Source organism: Myripristis murdjan, chromosome 22 (genome assembly GCF_902150065.1).
Source record: "Myripristis murdjan chromosome 22, fMyrMur1.1, whole genome shotgun sequence".
Lineage (NCBI taxonomy): Eukaryota > Metazoa > Chordata > Actinopteri > Holocentriformes > Holocentridae > Myripristis > Myripristis murdjan.
Genome location: NC_044001.1, coordinates 30,945,195 through 30,961,566, shown reverse-complemented (window position 1 = coordinate 30,961,566; position 16,372 = coordinate 30,945,195). Strand labels below are relative to the sequence as shown.

General features: G+C 44.7%; 1 long non-coding RNA gene and 8 other non-coding genes across 9 annotated transcripts; 1 reads left to right on the top strand and 8 right to left on the bottom strand.

Moving 5' to 3' along the window:
• Window positions 1-31: 31 nt before the first annotated feature.
• On the bottom strand, window positions 32-172 carry LOC115354813 (U4 spliceosomal RNA). The gene has a single exon (XR_003927815.1). It is a non-coding gene; the product is annotated as a U4 spliceosomal RNA (small nuclear RNA).
• Window positions 173-1,558: 1,386 nt separating this feature from the next.
• On the bottom strand, window positions 1,559-1,631 carry trnak-cuu (transfer RNA lysine (anticodon CUU)). Its single transcript has one exon. It is a non-coding gene; the product is annotated as a tRNA-Lys (tRNA).
• A 624-nt stretch (window positions 1,632-2,255) lies between these two features.
• Window positions 2,256-2,329, bottom strand: trnat-ugu (transfer RNA threonine (anticodon UGU)). Its single transcript has one exon. It is a non-coding gene; the product is annotated as a tRNA-Thr (tRNA).
• Window positions 2,330-2,633: 304 nt separating this feature from the next.
• Window positions 2,634-2,774, bottom strand: LOC115354812 (U4 spliceosomal RNA). Its single transcript, XR_003927814.1, has one exon. It is a non-coding gene; the product is annotated as a U4 spliceosomal RNA (small nuclear RNA).
• Window positions 2,775-4,150: 1,376 nt separating this feature from the next.
• On the bottom strand, window positions 4,151-4,223 carry trnak-cuu (transfer RNA lysine (anticodon CUU)). Its single transcript has one exon. It is a non-coding gene; the product is annotated as a tRNA-Lys (tRNA).
• A 624-nt stretch (window positions 4,224-4,847) lies between these two features.
• trnat-ugu (transfer RNA threonine (anticodon UGU)) lies at window positions 4,848-4,921 on the bottom strand. Its single transcript has one exon. It is a non-coding gene; the product is annotated as a tRNA-Thr (tRNA).
• A 306-nt stretch (window positions 4,922-5,227) lies between these two features.
• LOC115354809 (U4 spliceosomal RNA) lies at window positions 5,228-5,368 on the bottom strand. Its single transcript, XR_003927811.1, has one exon. It is a non-coding gene; the product is annotated as a U4 spliceosomal RNA (small nuclear RNA).
• Window positions 5,369-6,730: 1,362 nt separating this feature from the next.
• Window positions 6,731-6,803, bottom strand: trnak-cuu (transfer RNA lysine (anticodon CUU)). Its single transcript has one exon. It is a non-coding gene; the product is annotated as a tRNA-Lys (tRNA).
• Window positions 6,804-12,667: 5,864 nt separating this feature from the next.
• On the top strand, window positions 12,668-16,022 carry LOC115380670 (uncharacterized). The gene is made up of 3 exons (XR_003930358.1): window positions 12,668-12,729; window positions 15,560-15,644; window positions 15,929-16,022. It is a non-coding gene; the product is annotated as an uncharacterized LOC115380670 (long non-coding RNA).
• The last annotated feature ends 350 nt before the right edge of the window (window positions 16,023-16,372 follow it).

The window sequence follows — 16,372 nt, the reverse complement described above, 5'->3', positions numbered from 1 at the left end:
AGCATGCTGTTTTTGTTAACACTTCAGTTAGCCTCCTTGGAGACTATCAAAAATTGCCAAGGCTGGCTATATCTCAAGCCATCCTGGCGGGGTATTGGGTAAAGTTTTCAACCAGCAATAATCACGTCTCAGTAGACCTTCATAGACTATGATATTGCCTCTGCGCAAGAACGGTGCTCAGCGGGTGCAAATCTGATCAGGGCTTTTGGGAAAGCCACATCATACACGGTGTCTTTCTGTAGCCTTCCTGTGTGGACTTTGTGTTCCTGTATGACATTTTCGCATACACACATGATCAACAAATATGATGGCTTGTAAAACAACTTCCAAATTAAATCAGTGAGTCAAATGTAGTTGAAAATAATAAAGTGGATCTTTACAATGAAGGCAGAAAAAAACAAACAAACAAAAAAAAAAACTAGCCGAAAAGGATTCTGGGTATTGCGTTGCCTGGGAAATCACAACACATACACCCGCAATTTGCATTTCACAAGGAAACCTCATGCATTCCAAAGGACCACCCTGTTACGAACGCACCGCTAGGGATCCCGCTGGATTTCTGGCAAGACACGCCCACCAGCTCCCTGACTTGCCATAAAATAGGTTGGCCAATTGCTCAAACAGGCTTTGACGTAAACCCTCATCCAACCGTAACCTCAACAAAGTGGGCGTGTCCAAGAGACCCCTCACCCAACCATAACACTAAACTTGACCGCGTGGGCGGACGGTGGCCAAAGTGCTGGCGGCTTTTAACAGTAAAGGCCGGATTATGGTTCTGCGGACGCTCGACGCAACGCGCACGCAGTTGCCACGCAGATGGTGTGCGCCCAACATACCTCTGCGTTAAACGCTAAGCAATCCTCCGCCACAACGCTATGGGGCGCTTTTTTTTTTTTTTTTTTTTTTCCCTGCAGACCCTGTGGCGTATGGTCGCCACGTTGTATGGTCGCCCGTTGTTGTGCCGGCAGCGGCACTTTTAAAAGGAGCAGCAGGAGATCCAGATCCGGCATGATCCAAACTTTCCAAACAATTTGAAATCAACCGACGAGTCGAGATGCCATCACAACAGCAGTTCTTTTAAAAATGACGCTGCCGGCACAACAACAGGACGTGACTCCGGAGGGGCGAAATGCCGGAAATGATGTAGTTGGGCGGACCAGTCATAGCTCTTGTTGTCAGTGGGGGGCCTGCGTTGGGGGCCACGTGGGGTCCTCGTAGTTTCAATTTTTCGGAGGTGCGCGGCAAGGCTCTGCGGCGGTCGCACAACCCCCGTACGCTCCGCTTACGCAGAAGCATAATCCGGCCTTAACGCCTTAGGTGCATGGTAACCCAATGCTAATTGGTCATTTTCTAAACAGACATGAACTGGACCAGTATGGTGAGGTTACAAACAGTAATCTTTGGTCTGTGCTACAATCCTAAAGATTCAGGCAGACATCATATCCTTCCACCATCTCCCTTATGGTGACAGAAGTTGCTGTGCGCCTTCTACACGTGCAGGTGAAGTCGCAACGACAACCCCAGAAACCATTTGTGAAGCATCAGCAGCGTGGCCTCACGCCCGATGTGGGGCTCGAACCCACGACCCTGAGATTAAGAGTCTCATGCTCTACCGACTGAGCTAACCAGGCTTCTCCAGCGCTGGCGCTTCTCTCAGGCCTGGCGAAAATCGAATATGACTTATACTGTTGATTTGCACTCAAGTAAAGGTTTCCATGTTGGAAACGAGCCTGTATTGGAACATTTGATACGAGCATTTCACATCAAACACACAAGACAGGCGCTTTCACCACAGAAGTAACCCTAACCCTAACCACAGAAGTTCTAACACCCGGCATTTCACAGTGCTATGGAGGAGGGAAGGAGCCTTTTACAGCAAATGTTGAAACTGGCAACGAAAACGCATTGCTGCTTCTCACTAGCGGATCCATTTTCAAAAGACTTCATTTGGCAGGTCAGTGAAGCAGAAGTAAATATCTGACAGCTCAAAAGCCATGGTTACATCTTCAGGTAAGTGCCAGGGTTTGAACCAGAGGTTTCCTTTTTTATAGGCAAGGCGCATTGACCAGGGAAGCCACAGGAAGCACAGTTTCTTGGTTTAGCAACAGATGACAACATCACAGTTTTCATATGAAAAAACACAGATTTTTCCTACTTCTCATTAGCATTTTGATTTTGTGAAGACTTCATAAGGCTACTCAAAGAAGCAGCTGTGAAAGCTTGCGAATTTTCCTCAAGCCCAAACTCATTTGTTAAGGTACTGCTGGGATTTGAACCCAGGGTCTCCTGTTTACAAGACAGGCGCTTTGACCGGCTAAGCCACAGCACCCGGGTCCTCCTTGGTGCTGGAAACAACTGGCGAGAGCGGGAACCTGGCGCATTATTATTATTGGCGTTCTCTTTCTCTTCTTTTTTTTTTTTTTTTTTTTGTCATAACACGTTAGGCACACAGTTGCCCAAAGGTAATTGGTCATTTTCTAAACACACTTCGTAACTGCGCTGCCATGCAAGAGAAAAATGATACAGAGATTGGTAGATACAAGCTACGGTATGTCTGTTCAAACCTACAAGTGGGAGTTGCAGCGCAACTTGAGGTTGGACTAGCATGCTGTTTTTGTTAACACTTCAGTTAGCCTCCTTGGAGACTATCAAAAATTGCCAAGGCTGGCTATATCTCAAGCCATCCTGGCGGGGTATTGGGTAAAGTTTTCAACCAGCAATAATCACGTCTCAGTAGACCTTCATAGACTATGATATTGCCTCTGCGCAAGAACGGTGCTCAGCGGGTGCAAATCTGATCAGGGCTTTTGGGAAAGCCACATCATACACGGTGTCTTTCTGTAGCCTTCCTGCGTGGACTTTGTGTTCCTGTATGACATTTTCGCATACACACATGATCAACAAATATGATGGCTTGTAAAACAACTTCCAAATTAAATCAGTGAGTCAAATGTAGTTGAAAATAATAAAGTGGATCTTTACAATGAAGGCAGAAAAAAACAAACAAACAAAAAAAAAAACTAGCCGAAAAGGATTCTGGGTATTGCGTTGCCTGGGAAATCACAACACATACACCCGCAATTTGCATTTCACAAGGAAACCTCATGCATTCCAAAGGACCACCCTGTTACGAACGCACCGCTAGGGATCCCGCTGGATTTCTGGCAAGACACGCCCACCAGCTCCCTGACTTGCCATAAAATAGGTTGGCCAATTGCTCAAACAGGCTTTGACGTAAACCCTCATCCAACCGTAACCTCAACAAAGTGGGCGTGTCCAAGAGACCCCTCACCCAACCATAACACTAAACTTGACCGCGTGGGCGGACGGTGGCCAAAGTGCTGGCGGCTTTTAACAGTAAAGGCCGGATTATGGTTCTGCGGACGCTCGACGCAACGCGCACGCAGTTGCCACGCAGATGGTGTGCGCCCAACATACCTCTGCGTTAAACGCTAAGCAATCCTCCGCCACAACGCTATGGGGCGTTTTTTTTTTTTTTTTTTTTTCCCTGCAGACCCTGTGGCGTATGGTCGCCGCTCCTCCCGTTGTTGTGCCGGCAGCGGCACTTTTAAAAGGAGCAGCAGGAGATCCAGATCCGGCATGATCCAAACTTTCCAAACAATTTGAAATCAACCGACGAGTCGAGATGCCATCACAACAGCAGTTCTTTTAAAAATGACGCTGCCGGCACAACAACAGGACGTGACTCCGGAGGGGCGAAATGCCGGAAATGATGTAGTTGGGCGGACCAGTCATAGCTCTTGTTGTCAGTGGGGGGCCTGCGTTGGGGGCCACGTGGGGTCCTCGTAGTTTCAATTTTTCGGAGGTGCGCGGCAAGGCTCTGCGGCGGTCGCACAACCCCCGTACGCTCCGCTTACGCAGAAGCATAATCCGGCCTTAACGCCTTAGGTGCATGGTAACCCAATGCTAATTGGTCATTTTCTAAACAGACATGAACTGGACCAGTATGGTGAGGTTACAAACAGTAATCTTTGGTCTGTGCTACAATCCTAAAGATTCAGGCAGACATCATATCCTTCCACCATCTCCCTTATGGTGACAGAAGTTGCTGTGCGCCTTCTACACGTGCAGGTAAAGTCGCAACGACAACCCCAGAAACCATTTGTGAAGCATCAGCAGCGTGGCCTCACGCCCGATGTGGGGCTCGAACCCACGACCCTGAGATTAAGAGTCTCATGCTCTACCGACTGAGCTAACCAGGCTTCTCCAGCGCTGGCGCTTCTCTCAGGCCTGGCGAAAATCGAATATGACTTATACTGTTGATTTGCACTCAAGTAAAGGTTTCCATGTTGGAAACGAGCCTGTATTGGAACATTTGATACGAGCATTTCACATCAAACACACAAGACAGGCGCTTTCACCACAGAAGTAACCCTAACCCTAACCACAGAAGTTCTAACACCCGGCATTTCACAGTGCTATGGAGGAGGGAAGGAGCCTTTTACAGCAAATGTTGAAACTGGCAACGAAAACGCATTGCTGCTTCTCACTAGCGGATCCATTTTCAAAAGACTTCATTTGGCAGGTCAGTGAAGCAGAAGTAAATATCTGACAGCTCAAAAGCCATGGTTACATCTTCAGGTAAGTGCCAGGGTTTGAACCAGAGGTTTCCTTTTTTATAGGCAAGGCGCATTGACCAGGGAAGCCACAGGAAGCACAGTTTCTTGGTTTAGCAACAGATGACAACATCACAGTTTTCATATGAAAAAACACAGATTTTTCCTACTTCTCATTAGCATTTTGATTTTGTGAAGACTTCATAAGGCTACTCAAAGAAGCAGCTGTGAAAGCTTGCGAATTTTCCTCAAGCCCAAACTCATTTGTTAAGGTACTGCTGGGATTTGAACCCAGGGTCTCCTGTTTACAAGACAGGCGCTTTGACCGGCTAAGCCACAGCACCCGGGTCCTCCTTGGTGCTGGAAACAACTGGCGAGAGCGGGAACCTGGCGCATTATTATTATTGGCGTTCTCTTTCTCTTCTTTTTTTTTTTTTTTTTTTTTTGTCATAACACGTTAGGCACACAGTTGCCCAAAGGTAATTGGTCATTTTCTAAACACACTTCGTAACTGCGCTGCCATGCAAGAGAAAAATGATACAGAGATTGGTAGATACAAGCTACGGTATGTCTGTTCAAACCTACAAGTGGGAGTTGCAGCGCAACTTGAGGTTGGACTAGCATGCTGTTTTTGTTAACACTTCAGTTAGCCTCCTTGGAGACTATCAAAAATTGCCAAGGCTGGCTATATCTCAAGCCATCCTGGCGGGGTATTGGGTAAAGTTTTCAACCAGCAATAATCACGTCTCAGTAGACCTTCATAGACTATGATATTGCCTCTGCGCAAGAACGGTGCTCAGCGGGTGCAAATCTGATCAGGGCTTTTGGGAAAGCCACATCATACACGGTGTCTTTCTGTAGCCTTCCTGCGTGGACTTTGTGTTCCTGTATGACATTTTCGCATACACACATGATCAACAAATATGATGGCTTGTAAAACAACTTCCAAATTAAATCAGTGAGTCAAATGTAGTTGAAAATAATAAAGTGGATCTTTACAATGAAGGCAGAAAAAAACAAACAAACAAAAAAAAAACTAGCCGAAAAGGATTCTGGGTATTGCGTTGCCTGGGAAATCACAACACATACACCCGCAATTTGCATTTCACAAGGAAACCTCATGCATTCCAAAGGACCACCCTGTTACGAACGCACCGCTAGGGATCCCGCTGGATTTCTGGCAAGACACGCCCACCAGCTCCCTGACTTGCCATAAAATAGGTTGGCCAATTGCTCAAACAGGCTTTGACGTAAACCCTCATCCAACCGTAACCTCAACAAAGTGGGCGTGTCCAAGAGACCCCTCACCCAACCATAACACTAAACTTGACCGCGTGGGCGGACGGTGGCCAAAGTGCTGGCGGCTTTTAACAGTAAAGGCCGGATTATGGTTCTGCGGACGCTCGACGCAACGCGCACGCAGTTGCCACGCAGATGGTGTGCGCCCAACATACCTCTGCGTTAAACGCTAAGCAATCCTCCGCCACAACGCTATGGGGCGCTTTTTTTTTTCTTTTTTTTTTTTTTCCCTGCAGACCCTGTGGCGTATGGTCGCCACGTTGTATGGTCGCCCGTTGTTGTGCCGGCAGCGGCACTTTTAAAAGGAGCAGCAGGAGATCCAGATCCAGCATGATCCAAACTTTCCAAACAATTTGAAATCAACCGACGAGTCGAGATGCCATCACAACAGCAGTTCTTTTAAAAATGACGCTGCCGGCACAACAACAGGACGTGACTCCGGAGGGGCGAAATGCCGGAAATGATGTAGTTGGGCAGACCAGTCATAGCTCTTGTTGTCAGTGGGGGGCCTGCGTTGGGGGCCACGTGGGGTCCGCGTAGTTTCAATTTTTCGGAGGTGCGCGGCAAGGCAGAAGCATAATCCGGCCTTAACGCCTTAGGTGCATGGTAACCCAATGCTAATTGGTCATTTTCTAAACAGACATGAACTGGACCAGTATGGTGAGGTTAGAAACATGGACTTTTGGTCAGTAATCTTTGGTCTGTGCTACAATCCTAAAGATTCAGGCAGACATCATATCCTTCCACCATCTCCCTTATGGTGACAGAAGTTGCTGTGCGCCTTCTACACGTGCAGGTAAAGTCGCAACGACAACCCCAGAAACCATTTGTGAAGCATCAGCAGCGTGGCCTCACGCCCGATGTGGGGCTCGAACCCACGACCCTGAGATTAAGAGTCTCATGCTCTACCGACTGAGCTAACCAGGCTTCTCCAGCGCTGGCGCTTCTCTCAGGCCTGGCGAAAATCGAATATGACTTATACTGTTGATTTGCACTCAAGTAAAGGTTTCCATGTTGGAAACGAGCCTGTATTGGAACATTTGATACAAGCATTTCACATCAAACACACAACTTGAGATACTGCTGGGATGTGAACCCATGGCAGCCTGTTCACAAGACAGGCACTTTCACCACAGAAGTTCCAACACCCAGCATTTCACAGTGCTACGGAGGAGGGAAGGAGCCTTTTACAGCAAACTGGCAACGAAAACCGATTGCTGCTTCTCATTAGCGAATCCATTTTCAAAGGATTTCATTAGGCAGGTCAGTGAAGCAGAAGTAAATATCTAAATATCTGCCTGCTTCAAGGCAGGCTAGCTTTCAGAATAGGATCAAATCCTATATAAAGTACCACCCCCTGGCCAATCATCTGTTTGCAAAGACATTGCCTGCCCATTCATTGAGAATCCCATTGAAGAAGGAGCTCAAATAGTGAGGAGAATATTACAGCGTGAAAGTATTTTCCTGGACCAATCAAATCCGTTACATTTTGCTACCGACTATCCGTATGAGAGAAAGGATGTAATAATAATTTGAAGCAGCATTTCAGTCTGGCTAAAAGCTGCCTGATATACAGAGCTGACATTCTGTAGGAGAGTAAAACAGAAATGAGAGATCATTAAAGGAAATTTGACAATTAAAAGTATTTTCAGAGGCATTTCACAACATTTTAGGGACATTTAAAATGGCACAATTCATTACCTCTAAATATTTTGGGGGGGGGGGGACAAATTGTTCCTGGGTGAGAGAATGGGCCTAATTGACAGCTTGCTGATGCAAATGTGAAAAAGGATCATTTGTACCCTTCATTCAAGAGGGCGAGTAGGCCTTTATATTTGCCTTTAGTTCATGCTAAGTTCTAACGCAGCTTAGTATATGATTTTATTCAGGCTATCAACTTGATGTACTGACGTGATTGAATTGTGGCGTCAGCTTATAGCTTTACTATAGCCTGTATAACAGGTGTGGTGACTATCAAAAACTTAAATTAGTCAGTGAGAGGAGAAAGCTGGGATCTGTCTGACGTGCCAAAAGAGGAAGAATGAAGCCATTCCTGCAGTTTGAGGGTGTATTTTAACCCTTTCAGTGAAACATACATACATTTGCAGATGGACTTGTCGACCTGGATGGTAAAAGGTTTTTTTTTTTTTACTTTAACACTTCAGCGGTCAACAGAAAATATTGGCACCCTGCCTCACCCTCTCTCTGTACCAAACTTGATTCACAGACAGGTGGAAGTGCAGGCGATATTACTCAGGCAATCAATCAGCTCCAGTGACACACCCAGCCACACACTCACAAGACACACCTTCATAAGACATACCCTCTAACACACATTACCCAAGGTGAGAAAGTGAGAAACACATCCATGCTCCTACAACAGGCTATAATAAAAAGGCAAACTTACCAGATGCAGTGATGTTCGTGTGTTTAATTTTTACTTGCGCCCATATTCTTTTAATCCCTGAGGGGTTACACCTGCAGGAATTCAACAATGCTTGTCATATACACAACACATCTGTGCAGTGCAGTAAATTCATAGGTTTCAGCGTCAGATATGGACTTGAGCCATTGATGTGTAACTTTCGCATTTATGCAGTCGGCAACTCGTTGCCAAGCATTCTGATTTCTCTTCGCGGGAGCCACGGTGTTCGATTTAATATGTTGTTTTTCCTCCTCATACTTTTCCAGTATAATACGCTGGTCCTCCACCGTGAAATACGCTGTGCATTCTTCCTTGTCGCTCATGTTTGTGATTGGTTTGCTGCCTCGGAACCGGACTCTTATACGTGCGCGTTCACGGCTCTTGATAAGACAAACGTGGATCGAGTGAGCGAGTTGATGACAAGCGTCGCGATACCGGTTATCCCTGATGACCATGGTCTCGATTAGTGCAGCTGGATACCTCTGAGAAATCCAGGGAAAACTGAGCTTGCTTCGTGATACAGGCCTCTGGTGTATTATTATTATTATTATTATTATTATTATTATTATTGTTGTTGTTGTTGTTATTATTATTGTTATTTATTTTCACAATAATAATAATAATAATAATAATAATAATAATTATTATTATTATTATTATTATTTTAATTTTTTGACAAATAATAAAAATTCTTGGTTGTTGCCTCCCAGCTTTTACAATGGATCTGAGGGACAGCCCTTTTTCTTTCCTTATTTGACGCCTTTTTCCGACCTAAAAATAATTGTGTCAAAGGTACTTTCCTTTGAAACCACTGCATCTTGCCCAGGCAAGTCCAGGGATTCCCTGACACAATTCTATTCAGGCCTGGTTCCTGCTCAATTTTTAAAAAGTTTGTTTTACTTACACAAAACTTAACTGTTAAGTTAGTGAACCATAAATTATTTAGATTATACATTGTTACTGTTTACTGTGTTTTTTGTCTTTAAATAGCTTCCACATTTCCCCTCTTTGTGACTGCAAGTCACACAACCTGAGATGCAATCATGTTAATAAACACAATCCAAAAACAACCAATTAATCTGATTAGAGTGATCCAGTGTATATATTTGTCATTGTTAGTGAGACTGTCATAATACATCACACACATCACACAGGAGTAAAGTAAACATAAGCATGGAACCAGTCATGAGCTATAATCACAATCATATAACGTAACATAGATAATCATTTCCCATTGTATCACTCAGTGTTATAAACTCATGCTCATCAAACCCACAGAACAAAACAGTGCATAACAGTAACATCCATCGTGTAAAGTGTCATAACATGTAGTGTTGCAGGATTAAACAAGGGTCCATTATATGATGACTAGTCCATACCTTAGAAGGTGTAGGGGTGTTACTCATGGGTTTGAATGGCACAATCCACATAAGTAGCATCAGGTAAGCTCTAGTATCAATCGTTGATACTACAGCAGGTGGTGCGTCAGAGTCTTGGCCTGACTTGTAACACTTCCATCTGGTGGCCCCCCTCCATTTTCCCCCAGTACTCGATGCCGACTGCTTTCAGGCGTCCAGAATCATTCCAGTCTCCTGCATCAAGGCAGTATTCTCCTTAGCCAGCTGAGCATATTGCAGCTTGCGGAGCAGCCATGTACAGCATTGAGAGAATCTCTTGGCACTCATATGCTTCTTTGCTTTAGCTATCATATGAAACATGTTGTCAGCTATTTGAGGCAGCAGCCATTTCACAAAAGCGTCGAATTAGGTACATATGATGACACCACAGGCCCAAGTTACGAGTTCAAAAATCTGGAGTTAAACAAAAAAGTGTTAAAGTGTTAGATTTTGGGAGTTTATTCTCTACCTTCAACTACGGCTTGTGTTCAGGGTAACTCTTTGGCAGAGTGATATGTCGGAGTTCATTCACTGAGTGTTGAGGAGCCTATTTCAACATTACACCTGAGTCAACGTGCAGCGTCGTCGCCGAGCTCCACTCAGTCGACTTCACTTGGACTTCATCGTGACTCTCGAGCCAGGTAAAAGTTTTTACTCATCAAACGTACGATATATCAGGCTGTGCAGGACTTTAAGACAACAAGAAGCCGTATAAAAACGTTAATTTGTATATTTTGTCTTAGACTTTGACGCCCGAACTTTCTAGCAGCTAATGTCAGCTGCTGAGGTTTGCCCCAAACGTGTCGGGACACATGAGGCAGGTAAAAGTGCCACTTTATTCCTCAAACTAACATTATAGTTGGCTTCGACCAATATAATATCGACACATTTGTATGTTTTGTCAGGCCAGACTCGCTAACGTTAGCTAGCGAACTAGCGTTCGTGGCAAACGTTAAATTCAACAGCTAACGTAGCTAACTGTTAGCCGATGAAGCTAACGCCGAACATGTCCGACTATGCTTAATATTGACTCTGGCTCTGCATTTTTTTCCCCACTTTTTTGCACTTTCCGTGTGGAATTAACACCATACTCATGACATCCCTGCTGAAAAAAACAGCTTAAACCAGCTAAAGCTGGTAGCAGGTCCAGGCTGGTCTTAGCTGGTTTTAGGCAAGTTTAGCTGGTTTACCAGGCTGGACAAGCTGGTCAGGCTGGTGTTGCTGGTCCATCAGTACAGGTGGCCAGCTTGGTTAGCTGGTCACCAAAGCTGGTGGTCGAGCTGGACCAGCTGGATGGCCAGCAAGAAAAAAACAGCATAGACCAGCATGGATTCTTTGCTGGTTAATGCTGGTTAGTGCTGGTCTGATGCTGGTGTAGCTGGTGGACCAGCATGGGAATGCTGGTGGATGCTGGTGGACCAGCATGGGATGTTGTTGGACCAGCATGGGATGTTGTTGGACCAGCATCCCCCAGCAAACATGCCCCAGTGGGGCCCACGCAGGCTTTTTGTGGGCACTGTGGGCTAGGGCCAGCCCAGACCAAACCTACACAGGCCCAGTGCTGGCTTGCCCAGGCAAGGCCCAAAGCTCTGAGCTCACCACGGGCTCTCCGTAAGCAGCCCATAATAGTGGATTGCCCACAGAAAGCCCATGTTGGCCCAGTGTGGGCCAGCCCATTTGGGTCCAGAGCAACTTTTGTACCTTTGGGCCCATGCTGGTTTTGTGCAGGCAGCCCAAAGTCATTTCCCACACTTTGGCGTTTTTTTTTTTTTTTTTTAATGTAATTTGAAATTCAGAGAGAGACTGCATTTATAGCCTCTGCACAGAATGCATAAAAAATCCATTATTTGAATTGGATTGTGTCTACACATGATCACTTAAAAACTCATGAACAAATATTACTTTTTGTTTTTAACAAGAAAAGCCTATAATTTTTAATAGATAATTGACGTTTTAAAAGGTTTAGCAGGGTTCAGAATTAACAGTTTACCATTTTTTTGGTCAATAGACCTCATTTACATAAAATTATACCTCATTTTTTTAGTTAAAAAAAAAATAAGGAGAAATTCTGAATTATTTTGACAATAGTTAAACTCAGGCATATAAATGGATGGATTATCGCAGACTGGTATATGTGAAAATGAAATGAAATCATTTCAAGTGTTTGGACCACCACCCAGCGTGAGCGGTGAGCGGATCAAATTGACCAGGGAATATCACAGGAGGGGAGAAACTGAAAAAAAAAAAAAAAAAAAAAAAAAAAAAAAAAAAATATATATATATATATATATATATATATATATATATATATATATATTTCAATGCAAGTAGTGATCATCAATTTTATTTGAAGTGAGTGTAACAGAGAACCATCTGCCATTTTCAGGCAGTTATATGGAAGAAAATATAATTTTAAATATAAAAGAAAAGTGAACACGGGTCAGTTTGACTCAAAGACCACAGAATAGTTAACTATTAACATTTAACATAATCAACTTAGCCAAAGCTTCCAAACACATGGTGTCGTCGATCATTGGACCTACAGTGGCAGATGAAGACGGACTCCTGGCTAACGAGCTAAACACCGGTGATGCGCGTCGCTTTTTTCCCCTTTTTCCACCGGAGAGCAAGTCCAGGCGCTGTTTACAACCAGTGAGTGGCAGCGGGCACGGCCAATCACACATTAGCAAGAAACGGCAGAGCCAATCGAAGAGCTTGTGGGCGGTCTCAAAGGAAATAGGCTTCACCTTGAGCGGCCGTTTTCCGCTGGGTCCCAGTGCTTGACCTGTCTCCATTTAATATAGCGTAACATTGTTTTTGGACAGTAAAAACTGCAGGGGACCAAAATTGCCTTTTGAAAAAGTGGAGGGGATATGTCCTCCCTGCCCTCCCAAATTACGTCCGTGCTTGGAACTATTTTCTGCTGAAGAGGTGCCATATATCACTACACACTTCTCTTCACCTCTTCACATCCCCACCGGAACAGAGCGCGACCGTTACTTCTTCTGGCTGAAGGTGGTATTTTCCCGAGGTGAGTTTTAATTGTAATGTTTCATCTTAAAGTTTAATGTTACAGCAAATATTGTAATAGTGTGTGTTCTGCTGGGATTGTATTTGAGTATGGTTTTAGTTAATTCAGACCATTAGCCATTTTTTCGAACGTTGACGAATGTTAGCTATCTTTGTCAGCTAGCAAACCTTGACGTTGACGGTTGGCTTAGCTTAAACTTCACTCAGCGAAAAATAAATATAAGGTTGGGCTAGTGGTCCCTATCATGCTGTTTCTCATATTCCTCATGTCCGATTACCACAGTGGCCTGCGAGAGTATTTAATTTTCTGACAACAGTCGGGGCTCCAAACTGAGATCAGATCGTGGCATTTTGCCGTTTTTGAGACAGCGCCAATATTTTCACAGCTACTCTCGCAAAGCACGCACGTCGTTGTGCGTCGAATTTGCCGACGTTTTTCTTTTACTATAATTTTAATAATCCATGTTGAGGGGGGGGGGGGGGTGAGTTCACCTGTCTGAGTGTGTGCGTGAGGAAGGCTGAGGGTCCAGCTGCGTGGGTCACACCACCTACACTCCTCGGTGTGGGTCTGTGCCTTTTTCAGCTAACGTCACAGTCTCTCCGTATGTACTATGTTTTTGCGGACAGGAGACAGAGGGGGCATTTGTTAAACATGGCCTTACACCCTCTACTTACTCAAGTCCACTTTGTTTGCGCCGGTTTGCGCATCCTCACGGCACTTCACGGTTTACTCATGCTAGTCGTGGAGGATCCACAGTGTAAAACGGAGTTCAGTACGTGTAAGAGTGAGGAGGCAAGCACAGTGGAGAAACACAGCGAGAGAAATGTATTGTGTACCAAGTTTTAAAGGCTACTGTACGTTAAAATAGACTATTAGCAGTCAGGGCTTAACGTACACAGCTTTTTTTCTGGCTAAAAATGAAGTGGTACTTGGAGGCCGGTGTCTGATGCGTGTAAGTGACTTGTAATGGGCAGCATGGTGGTCAGTATTAGCAGAGATAATATTACCAAGCAGCTGTTTTTATTCCAGAACTCCCAGTCAGTTTTTAAATGACTGCATTAATCAGAAATAGTTTTCTTTTCATCAGTAGCTACTTCCCATGTGAACTGTTATGGATTTGGATTATTTTTATGGACTTAAGTCAGAGAGAGTAGATGAGTCTGTTTGCTAGGGGAAAAAAAAACACTTCTCAGGCTGACCATTGAGCGCTGCTAAAAGTGATAAAAGAAATTTTTTCCTCAAGCATTTATAACCCACTCACATTGGCAAGTTTGAGCCCGTATCATCCTAAAGCCAAAATCCCCCCCTCCCCAGTCAGCGGCTGGCCTGCACTCACATTACCTTTTTCCCAAACGTGCCCAAGCACGATTGCCCCCGGTGTGCACGTCATCACGTTGAAATACGACAACAACAGGCATGGCCCGATGTCATTATAAAGAAATGTAGTTCAAATACATCATGTCTTCCTTTTAACTAAAAAACGTTTTTGGTCATTTTAATCAGACATGGGATGTTTATTTACCTTGACAGTTTCGGAGGTAACTTCCTCCTTCTTCAGAAAGGTCCAACTGACAGCCGGAGCGGCACCTGGCAGAACCGGCAGACCGGGCGACCGGGTGACCGCACACCGCGCGGTGCCGCGGCCAGTGCCGGCCGGTGCCGACGCTGCGCCGGCCAGCACCAGGTCTGCCGGATCGCCGCACACAGACTGCTGTACTTTCATTATAAACCGACTTTTGTTTATATGCGGTTGCAGCAGCACAACGGACAATGACACAGACAACATGGTTGATTATTGATTGCGCAACGCGGCCATTCGCCGGTAATCGCGCTGCGCACATTAAACAGTTTTGCAGAGGCAGGAGGAAAGTTGCATGATTTACGTCCGCGCACTGCGTGCGTGACCGTGCATGTGCTCATGTACGCGCCCGTACCGTGCAGAAGCACACCCCTTCCAACCGTGCCAGAGAGGGGGAAGTGTACTGTATTCAAGCACGATACGGAGCGATCACACTGGTCAAAGAATCCGGATTTTAAGGGCAATCGTGCTTGGGCGCGGATCAAACTTGCCAGTGTGAGTGGCCTCTTAGCCTCAATAAAGTGTGATGAACAAAAGACACTTTTATAAAATTCTGGGTTATTAAACCGTGACTTTAAAATCAGGACATCAGTGAAAACAGACAATACTAATAATCAAAAATATTAACGTTTCTTTTCAGTAAAACTTATTTGTGTGCCGCTGCCTGACACAGTGCACAGTTTAAATACTGCATGCAGGTTTTTATTCAGTGCAGATGTTTGTTGATCAGGTAACAGTACAGAGAGAGAAACTCATATGGCTGTGAGCCTAATATTACAGCACTGATGTGCTCAGACACAAACAGCTATTGAACTGACTGACAGCTGATCCAGATGTGATCAGGTCTGAACGACACCTCCCTAAAACTCCTTCCCTTCATAACCGCTAGTTCCTGGACATTTTTAGACATAAAAAAATGTCGGCAAATTTACAAGTTGCACACGTGCAAGTGGTTGCCAAATATGCTTGCGCTGTCTCAAGGGTCCCTGCAAAAAGTGACCATTTGGTCGCAGTCTGGAGCCCTGTACAACAAATGACAACAAATGACACACCCAAATATGCTCATAATGTCAAATGTTATCTTCAAACAAACAGTGTGAATTCTAGAATAAACAGATACTGTAACGTGCTTTTCTTGTCTTTCACAAGGAAAATTACCCACGTCTTGGCCTTCTTTCTCTACTCTCCTTCTCTCTCACTCCATCCCTCTGTTTCTCTCCATCTTTGTTCCCACCCTACTCTCTCTTCCAGAACAGAGACAGAAAACCAAGAAGTACAGACAGAAGAGGAGTTGATCTTGACTTCCTGGTTCGTGACACAGAGTAGAGAGATTAAGGTATATCTCTGTCTCACTCAAGCACACACACACACACACACAAAGAAGGAATACATCCACTCTGTCGGCATATTTAACATATTATTCACTGCTACGCTGTCTAAGTGATTGAACATGGTGGCAACTCTGGAAATAGAAAATTAATATGTGGAGGACAGTGTTGATATTGTGGCGGCCCGCCAAAAATAAATGACTGTTTGATAACACTGGTATTAGAAATAGCATATAGATACTGCTCACTACACACAGTATTTTATATAGGCCCCTTTACTTTTATGTTTCAGAGGCTGTAAGAAAATGCTCCCTCCAGCCAAGTCCTCAGGAGTCTGAAGTTGAGGATGAGATTAAGGTGTGGCTACGGAATTCAAGAGACAGCGGGTGGACGAATGGAGCGCTACCATCGTCGGCTGACTACCCAAGAGACTTTGGGGGAAGAGTGAGCTTTGCCAATCAATACATCACCTCAATTGGTGGTGAGAGGTCAGAGTTTTTGCTTTTTCTTTGTTTGAAGTATGGGCTGAAAAATGTGCCACTAGTAACTGAATTTGAATCATTCATATTTGAATTTTGACTGCAGTTCCTCTCATGTTCCGTTGACCATGTTTAGTAGGAAGAGTTAGGGGGTCACGAACAATAGATATCAATAGATCACCAGGTGATTTCACTGATTACCTCACCTTGTATCAGAAAGGAGGAACCAATCAGTGAAATCACCTGGTGGAGGTTTC